Source organism: Neovison vison, chromosome 5, assembly GCF_020171115.1.
Source record: "Neovison vison isolate M4711 chromosome 5, ASM_NN_V1, whole genome shotgun sequence".
NCBI lineage: Eukaryota > Metazoa > Chordata > Mammalia > Carnivora > Mustelidae > Neogale > Neogale vison.
The window spans coordinates 103,095,862-103,104,099 of NC_058095.1; positions in this window are offsets into that span (position 1 = coordinate 103,095,862).

Sequence of the window (8,238 nt, forward strand, 5' to 3'; positions counted from 1 at the left end):
ATGACCGTAAATAGTAATAAAAAATTTTTAATAAGTATGGATACAATTGAGGGGAAATGGCGGTGCCTATCGGGTCTTCTGTGTGCCAAGACTAGCATCCCGCTAGTAAAACAGGTATTTCCTTCAGCCCACACAAACCTGGCTGCAGCAAAGAAAGCTTTGTGCTTTTCTCCCCAGATGACTTGCAAAATAGCCTTCCAGGGGAGACCTTTTTCTGATTCAGTTGAAAGAGGAATCCTGACCGCAACTCACAAACCTTCACATTCTCAAGGGTGTGGTCCAGGGACCCTGAGACCCCCTGGGGTGTGGAGTCACAGCCACACCCCTCTTGACTCTAATGCTATTAGGAAATGCTTCCCTCCCATCTGCACTGCTTGGGAGGATCGATCTCTTTGTTGCAAGCCTCCTGGCACGGGGGTGGGGGTGGGGGGGTGCTTTGTTGATTGTCAATAGGGTGGATTTTCCTTGACTAGACTGAAAGCTCCCTGGGATACATGCTTTGTTTTCTGATGTCATCTCCATGTCAGCACATGGTAGGTGCTCTCTATTTTGAATGACTGGAATCCACATCAGCGGCAGCCTACACTGGTCGGAGGAAACCTCCTGGGACAGCTTCTAGATCGTGCTTCTCCAGCCAGCTCACGTGGTCTTTCTCAGAGGTTTCCTTCTCCAACACCGAAGAGGATGATCATATAAGCTTTCTCTCTGTAGATAGTTAGATGGATAGATTAATAGGTAGGTAGAGAAATAGAGATAGAGACAGAGATAAAGATAGATATGTCCTCCTCCCTCAAGCCATCTTCTGTGACAGATTTTCACTAAAACTTTTGTAAAGCTCCTGTTAGCAGTTCAGAATCCCTCCTTTAAGTAGTGGATGAATTTGCCTTCTTTTCATTTTTTAACGAAGATATTCCAATATGCCTTTGCCTTTGTCACACGTGTCACATGCTTTGCCATGAAACGCCACTGAGATTGGAGAAGCAGTGAGACAGATTAGACTTCACAGCCCTACTTAGGAAACTATCACTCCAGGAACAGACTCCCTTGTCCCTTTCTCTTGTGTCCCATATGCCTTCAACAGCCCTAGGACATCACTAGAGTAAGTGACAAGCTCAAAATTGTTTCTGTGGTTTGAGGCCAATGGGTATGGACAGATTTGCTTCCTGCAAAGCCTGGAGCCTCATTTTCCATTCTCTGACACCAGATCCTCTCGGTTTCCCAAGAAGTAAACACCAAATGCTGCCCGAAGTAGTCTGATGCAGACAGGGAGTCTTAGTACGGGAGGTCGGATCTAGATTGAATATTGGAGGAGGGGTGGACTCTTGACGGGGTGTGGCCAGCATGGACATCACAGCGGGCACTACCACAGGGCGTAGTGGAATGAGCACGTAGCTGTGATGACAGGATAGTAGGACTAATAACCAGTGTCTATTTCAGAAGATACTAAAAAACACGACAAAGTAGTCAGAATCCCAAAGTCCAGTGTGAGAACTGGGTCAGAAAGCAGAGAACAGTCATCAGGTTTCAAAAAGAAGTCAGGTCTACCAGGGGAGATCCTGAGGGATTTTCCTGAGTAATTTGCTTGTTGACTCAGTTGCTTTAATTGGCTTGGCTCCATGGGGCTACTCCCCTTTCGGAACAGCTTGAAAGCTCTGCTGAATCTTCTGGGAGATACAATACAGCAAAAACATCACAGTGACCCTAGGCGGCATGTGTCTTTAGAAGGGAAGTGGAGGAAATTAACCTGTCACAGGAAAAGTTTCACACCAAGACGTATGGTAGGGTGCGGCCCGGAGGGCCCAGGGAATCATGAGAGTATCTGGAACTAGACAATGGGAACCACTGGGAAACCATTGCAGACTCTGCCATTCATGTAACACATATGTATTCGATCTCTACGTGAGTCAAGCACTGACCAGGGGAAGGTTCTGCAGGAGTGATTAAGGAAGCAGAACGGAGGAGAGGTAGTCTGCAAGAAGGGGTAGGTTGGGGGGCAAGTCGATTTGGAGGGATATAAAGCCTAAATCCCTCTCATGCTTACTCAAACCAAAACAGTTAAGCCACAGCTAGGATCAGAGTGCTCAACATTTCCTTCATGTCCCTACTTTGTTTAACAAATGTCCTTCTTGGGATGGGGCGAAATGAGAGTCCCTAGGGTTTTCATCACACCTAAAGCATATCAACTTCTTCCATTCATTCTTTTTTCTCCTTTGGTCAATATTTATTGAATCCTCACTAATCTCTAGGTACTGTGTCAACTACTAAGAATATACTGATACTCAAGGCAGCCACAGTCCTTGCCACTAGGGAGCTCCTTGTCAAAAAGAGGTGTTGGCAAACGTTCTTGCAAAGGGACAGATGCTAAATATTTTGTGACCCCTTTTGCTGCTACTCAACTCCGCCCCTGTATTGTGCAAGAGGTCATTCACTGTACCTAGATGTAGATGAATGAGTGTGGCTATGTTTCAATGAAGCTTTATTTACAAAGACAGGTGCAGGCCCAGATTTGGGCTGTGGGTCATAGCGTGCTGAGCCCTGGTCTAGAAGGGAAGTCCCTAAAGCGCGCAATTGTAACAAGCATGCTAACTGTTGTTGGAAGGGGAAGGGTGAGGAAAGAACAGAGAGTAACAGATCCGAAATTGTCAAGCGGTCTAGAACTGAGTATGTGGGGTTTAAGTGGAAATCCAAAGGTTCAATTAATGAATTAGCCCTGTTGGACAGGTATTGAGAAGCTGGAGGAGCAGAGGATATTCCAAGAGAGGGACAAATGCAGGCAATTGTTTAGGCATGAGTGGGACATGAGAGAGAGGCGGCGTGCCTGGAGGGAAGAACAAAAGATGGAAAGTGGTCAGAGATGCCATCATGGCTGTGGGCAAGGGCCCAGTGAAACATGCTGGGAAATGTGGACTTTGCATCATCTATAACCATGGGGAGCTCCTACCAGGTTTTTAACATAGGCGTGGCATGACCACATCTGTGTGTCTGAAAGCTCCCTCCACCGTGGGGTGGAGTCCTGGCCGAAGTTATCAGACTGGGTGCCTACTAGAGAGCTGTTGCCCAGAGCACACCAGAGAGAACAGGGGTCCGAGGGAGGCAGGCAGTGGAGAAGACGGGGACGAATGGACGGACTTCACAGCTAGTGAGGCTGGGTCCTGGAGTAAGCAACATGCTCAAGAACTGCTTCTGTGGTTGAAGAGATGGCTCTGTCTAGCTTACGGTCTCGTTTTACTGCTTTCTGCTTTCTGGGAAGAGAGGCGAGACTTTGATGAGAGGCGGGATACAATTAAGGAGGAGAGGAAGTAACTGGGAGGGCACGCAGGGAACTGGGCTAAACACGCATCTCCTTCCTTTCTGTACATGAGAATGTGCGCCAGAATAGACTTCTGGAGGGTTCTGTGAGCTGTGGGAGATGGAGGCTCTTGTTCATACCTAATTAAACCTGTGCTGGTGTTGATGATTGAATTCTCTGCATCTAGTACTTCTGAACACTCGGATGTCCTTCCTCTGAATGCGACAGAAAGGCGTGTGTACCCATCGGTTGCTCGCAAATATTAACTGACCTCATTTGGCATCTCGGAATGACTAACAGACGCTATAATCTTCTCTCTAAGCACTTTCAAGGATGGCTTCAGAGAGAGAAGGAGAATCAGCTGTCGTTTCAAAGTATTTTACAGATCTTTGAAAGGGATAGCTGATTTCAAAAAGGCTGAAAGTCTTAGCGCTAGGAAAAGCTAGATGCTGAACCATTACTTCCACTAAACATTAGGTTGGGTTTTATCTTAGTAATCAGTCAGGCACAATTCACAGACGGGGAAAAAAAAAGGAAAAGAAAGAAACTACAACCAATCTCTTCACCTATGACAAAAAATTACTTGGTGTTCACTTCACTGGGAGGACAACATAGGTACTATTGGTGACAGAGAGGACGTGTATTTAAAGCAGGTTACAAAAGGCTCATGTTGAAAATCTCTCTCGCTCCAAATACCCAGTGCAGACATGGAGACAAGAGTAAAATAAAAGCCAATGAGCGTCTCCCTCCACAGAGAAGAACCAATCGGAAGGCTGAGCGCTAAGATGAGTCAGGCCACCCTGCCTCTGCGTATAGCAGCTCCTCCTGGGTAACCACAGCCCCACACCTCTAAGCGGACTGGAAAAAGTCAGCAATGTCCATGGAGCCTTGGGTGCACGGGGGATCTCGAGGCCCAGGGTCTTGACCACGGCCCGACCCGACATCAGGCAGGTCTACTCAGGCCAAGAGAAGTGAAGAGGACAGAACCCGACCGCTTCATGGTGGTGCCTTCCAAACCTGTTATCAAGGAACAAGTCCGCCCTTACCCCACCTCACCCACATTACACGTGCCCACTGAGTTGGCTGATTTTATTGTTCAGGCACTCAGCATAAATAACTGCCTAATTGCCAACTTTTTCCTCCTAAAACAACTCAAGTGATGCTGTTTTATGCAGCTGGGTGTGAACAACACAGGGAATGCTGAGACTTCATAAAAGTCTGGAGTTGTGGACTGCCTCATTTAACCCGCACAGTGGTGCACCACTTGTAGGCAGAAGCCATTGTCTGCCCTTCTTTGCGTTCGCCATGCCACGAATATACAGGCTCAGTAAACATGTGTTGAGAAATGCACAGTTTGCTCTATGGTCTTCCCCCGGCCCCCATGGCCCTCCAAAGAGGCTCAGACACAAACCCACTCCTTAGCGTGACTTTCGGTTTTGGTTAAGTACAATGTGGGGCAGTGAAACTGCTTCGAAAAATGGAAGTTTTTCTGACCCAACCTTACTACCGATTTCAGGCAGATTCCTTGCAATGACTTGCAGCTGTGACTGTCATTCCGCCATGGGGAAAGTGTCAGCAAGACCAAGAATAGTAGCAGTCTGTCATCTCCCTGTTTTTGACGTTCTCATCTAAAATGTTAATTAAGAAGTTGCTATGCACAGAATGAAAATAAAAGTCAAGAAAAGAGGCAAAGGCAAAAAGTGCAATTGTGGTAGCATGAAAATACAGGATTTGTTTCCCCGCCTCGCACCTGAGCCTCGTGCCGCTCGCTCTGGCTTAGAAACACGTTGTAACCAGCAAATAGACAAGACATGGTGCCCACCCAAGGAGAGGAAAATTCAGGAGATGCATGACTTCTGGTTCTGTTTAAAATCTAGTAACAAAGCTACTTAAGAGATTCTGTTTTGATTAATCCATTAGGAGCTGAAATGGTGGCTGCTGTTTCACACATTTGTCTGAGATCCCTCTGTCTGGCATTTCATAGAGGAGAGCCCAGCTTGGCAGTGCTTTCGTAAGTCAGTACTGCAGGTGAATCCGCGAGATCTTAATTTCCTTTAATTAACTTTTGAATGAAAATGTTCTCAGAGGACGGAAGCTGTGCCTGGGTACGTGGGGACACATGTCCATGCTTTTAGGATCATGTCAGAATTTGAAATCTGAAGAGGATTATTTCCAAGTCTCATTGGCTGAAAATTTGTGTTTACTTAAGGGTTGACCTGGTGGTTATCCTTTATGTTTTAGCTTAATTCTTTCCAGAATAATAAAGCTCCCAGAGGGCGTTGGAAATGTATTTACTTACGTATTTGTTAAACAAACAATGGTCTCATTCATAGGGTCAGAGCTCTCTCTGCCTGGGAAGGAGATGCCACGTGATATCGCACAGCCTTGGATTGGGATTGAAGTTTTTGGCCTTTAACCTTCAGAGAAAGGGTGAGATTTCAATTATCTTAAGAATGTGTCAGATAAGGGAGGTGAGCTCAACAAGATACATAGACGTAGAGCAAAAGGAAACTCGAGTGGATCCGAGAAATCCATGTCTCATAAGTATTTGCTGATCGACTACTCTCCCTAGGTGCTAGCAAGAATGAACAAGGAAAGGTCAAAAAATGTTCTATTTATTCTCTAGCTGAACATCCAATCCAGGCTGAAAGTAGCGGGATAAAGGAGTAAACCGGCAGCAAACAAGTCAAGAGGATCCTGGATTCCGTCTAACACATTACAAACGTGGTGGGAACTGAGAGGAGACAGGAGACCCTGAGGGCTTGGACAGACAGGGTTAGGTTCGTAGGGGAGTAGAATCCGAAGGGGACACGCATTATAGGAAAAGAAGCTGGTGGCATTTGTAAGTTCGTTTTGCAAGGGATCAGCCTTCAGGAAAGAGCAGTGAGGAACAATGTGTCTTTCCAATGTTAAAGGGACTGGTCTGATTGATGTGGGGGGGGTGTTTACTGAGAAGTCAAAAATAAATAAACAAATAAACAAACAAATAAATAAATAAAATTAAGCCAGAAGAAAGGGAGGAGCCATTTGGTAGAAAGCCTTGGCAGGCATTCCGATACACCGGTTCCATATGCAGAATAAGGGACTGACATTTAGGGGAGATCCCTCCAGCGGGGTCCCCGGCATGGATGGATAGATGCTCTCAGGCTTTCGGGTCAGGAGAGGATGTCGTTGGAGCAGCGGCCAGCAGAGAAACCAAGAGCAAAGGGTTACAGGGATCCATGAGGGCCTGGATATGGGCCAGGACGAGAGCAGAAGAGAGCTGTCCATTTGGTGGAATAATTCGTTAACTTCACTCAAGTCAGATGGGGAGTGCATACAGTTTCTTGGCAAATTGAGTCTAGGAAAGGAATCATGAACCATCTCGTAAGTGTCCATATTTTCCGTTTCAAAACCGCCACTGAGTGTTGACCATGCTCTCCTCTGCTGCATCTCTAAGAACTTAGATCCCCTTCAGAATGAATTTCTCATTGGCAGCCTTGGCACGCCCCGCAGCAGGGTGATGCTGGTGTGGCCTGTGGCCTCCTGCCCTTCCCCCAGCTCTGGCCAGGAGCCAGATTGTCTCTCCTTGCCGGTATCCTCCTGGTCATAAAGACCTCGCGTGAGGACAAAAGAAGCAACTTTGATTAATATAAACATCAGCTGCTTTGAAGAGGGCATAGTTTTTGTTTTTGTTTTTTTTTCCTGGCCTGTGGATTACAGATTGAGTAGAGTCACTATTGTCTTAAATAGATGGTACGAGGACTTTTCATTCTGCACACTACCAATAAAATACTTGAACATCCTCCTCAAGATAGCTATGTTTATTTTTAATTATGCATTTTCTTATGGTAAGTGCACATTTTAGTGATAAAAAAATAAATATGCTTTATCGTTGTTTAAATCTTGTTTTTTTAGGCACCCTGTGATACAATGATCGGAAGATCAGGATATACGCTCCATTTACTCACATACGTAGCTGGAAAAGATACACCCAGGTATGAGCAGTTCCAGGTGGGGGACACGCGTCTCAGGCTGCCTCTGCTACATCCTGACATGCTATTATCCATCCCTTCTGATAATTCTATTAAAGGTTTAGTTGAAATGTGGCTAGTAATTTTCCATCTTCTCTGATGTCAATCAGGTGTGCTTTATAGCTAATCAGAAAGTGTTACATCTTAACATTTTTGACAAATGGGTTTGAAAACCTCTGAGACTTTTTTTTTTTTGGAGGATTTTTAAACACGCCAGAAAAAAGTTTCCAAGTTTCCTAAATGTGGAAGTTACAAGTTTTTAAGGGAAAATACATCGCTTCTGGCGCTGAAATAATAAAACGATAGAAACATTTCTAGACGTCTGCTTCCACAGTGTTCTCTCTCTAGCCGGAGTTTCTTTTGAAAAGTGGATGGTTTTGTATTCATTGCTGTAATGTCACCTTTACACCAAAGGGAACATTTATATTTACGTCTCATAAAAGTTTATATTAGATAGAGAAGCTCAAGAAGTTTCTTACTGATGGCTGCCTCTTTCATTGTTAGAAATATATTGAATGTTTAATGTAGAAGCATTTTAAACCGCTTGCATATAGGGAGGAGTGTTAGTTTTGTTAGAATTAAACGGTATAATCTACTCCACTATGGCGCACATCGCATGTAGCACATCACTGTTCACAGACCTCAGTTTGGTAAGTGACTTCATTCCTCACCTGCCATTGGTGGCCTGGGAGGACTAGACATAGGGACGGAGTGAGGAAGCTGATGGCAATCCTTACGTCACATTTAGTATATCCCTTTTATTTTATCTTCTTATATATGATAATACATAAAAAGAGAAGTGAAAATATTTTTTCCCCATACCTCAAGGGATCATTTTTAAAATTTTATTATTTATTTATTTGACAGATAGAGATCACAAGTAGGCAGAGGGGCAGGCAGAGAAAGGGAGGGGAGCAGACTCCCTGCTGAGCAGAG